Genomic DNA, 1,966 nt, shown 5'->3' with positions numbered 1-1,966 from the left:
CTCTCTCTCTCTCTCTCTTTCAACTCTGCTTCCAATCTGTTTGTATTCGAGTTGGTACCTATGAAGCAGGAGTATTTAGCAATCGAACCCGGATCACATTATCCGATGCAAAAAAAATAATTCAAGAATACAATCGCGATTCGCTAGAATATTATCGATATCATCAAAATATTTAACCATTCAAGACATCGTGTGGAACCGGATCTAACAGTAATTGCATCTTTGGCGCGCTTTTTCTGAGCCAGACCACCATTATATATTCAGCGCTGTTAGCCACTATGAACAGACGGCAGTTGGTAGACAGTAGACGAGACACAGACACGCCAGTCAGCAGATAGTAGCAGAACCAGCAGCAGACTAGAGCGTTGTGACAGCGCAAAAACAATAGACGGCGGCGACAGCAACATACAATGGCCAGCTAACATCACAACAGCGATTGTCATACCTAGTCCAAGAACAATAAGCCTCAAACTACGTCGGTGTTTGTTGTTTGTAATAACAATCACATTTTTTTTCTTTGCTTACAATAAAAATAAATATTTTTATATCAAAAATCTCAGACTTCAGTGTTCTTTATCGTAACACCTATTTTTATGGAGTCGTTCGTAATTGTATGGTCGTATACTTGAGAAGGATAAGGAGAGAGAAGTGGAAGAGTGTGCGTACGTGCCCATGTGTGTGTGCGCGTGTGTGCATTTGCGTATGTGAATGGCGTTCCTGAAGGTTATCAGCGATATATTCAATAACGTACCCTCGCTCTCTCTCTCTCTTTCTCTCTCTCTCTCTCTCTCTCTCTCTCTCTCTCTCTCTCTCTCTCTCTCTCTCTCTCTCTCTCTCTCTCTCTCTTTCTACTCTATGTCAACTTCGAATCTGCCTGTCAATCCAATCAAGATTTCTGTATGTACGTGTGTAGTCTTACGTGGGAAGAGGAAGGGAAAGAGATAAGTATCTGTGTATGTGCATGTTTATATGCAGGCATGTATGTGTGAACGTGGTTCTTTGCGTATGTGCATTCTAGTGAGCGTTTGTGTGTTTGCATGTGCGTGTGTGTGTGTGTGTGATCGCGTTTGTGTGTGTATGGTGTAATTGGTTCTATGAGAACTAATTGTGTGTCACTGATTGTGTGAGTGTACCTTTTGCGCGCATGCGTGTGTGTCGGGAGGAATATTTCCTTGTCACAAAACGCTTAGAAATCGAAGCCAGATCATTAACCGATGCAAGAAGAAAAGATAAACAGCTAAGTAACACGAACGCAATTCGCTCATATATTGCTGACGTCATCAAAACATTAACCAATCAAAACCTCTGTTGGAACAGGATCAAACCTTTACCGTGCTTTCCCTGATTTGAACATCGACTATATATTGAGCGCATTTTAGCCACTAGCCAGTAGATAGCAGCATGAAACCAGGAAGCAGGCCAAAACAGTGTCCGCAGCATTAAGACAATGGCCAATGGCGATGACACCCAAAATCCAGCGAACAAGAAACTTACAACCACGATGATTGTTGTACCTGATCCAACAACATTTCATATAAACTTTGAACTATTTTACTTGAGTAAATATTTTTTCCTATGTTGTTCATAGTAACGATAAAACTTCTGAATGGTTAATGCGTTGATGACGACAGCAATATTTGAGCGAATCGTGTTCATATTACTTAGCTGATTTTTTTGCATCGGATACTGAACCGGCTTCGATTCCTAGGTGTTCCTCTAACATATATGGTAGTGGAATAGTGTTTTAACTGCTATTTCTAAATTTCGGTATGTGGTGAAGCAATTTTTGCTGAACACTAATTATAATTGTGCTTATAATTATAAAACTTTTGTATAAGTTATCGATAATGGTTCTTTTAACATACCGAACTACTTGGTCACTTAATCTGCTTTGTCGGGAAGAGCTATTCTAAGAGCGCGTTCTGCCTCATCTTCGAAACGCCTAGTTTAGAATAGAGGCAGCTGA

Source organism: Octopus bimaculoides, chromosome 1 (assembly GCF_001194135.2).
Source record: "Octopus bimaculoides isolate UCB-OBI-ISO-001 chromosome 1, ASM119413v2, whole genome shotgun sequence".
In the NCBI taxonomy this organism is placed as follows: Eukaryota; Metazoa; Mollusca; class Cephalopoda; order Octopoda; family Octopodidae; genus Octopus; species Octopus bimaculoides.
Note: the sequence above shows the minus strand (reverse complement) of the source record.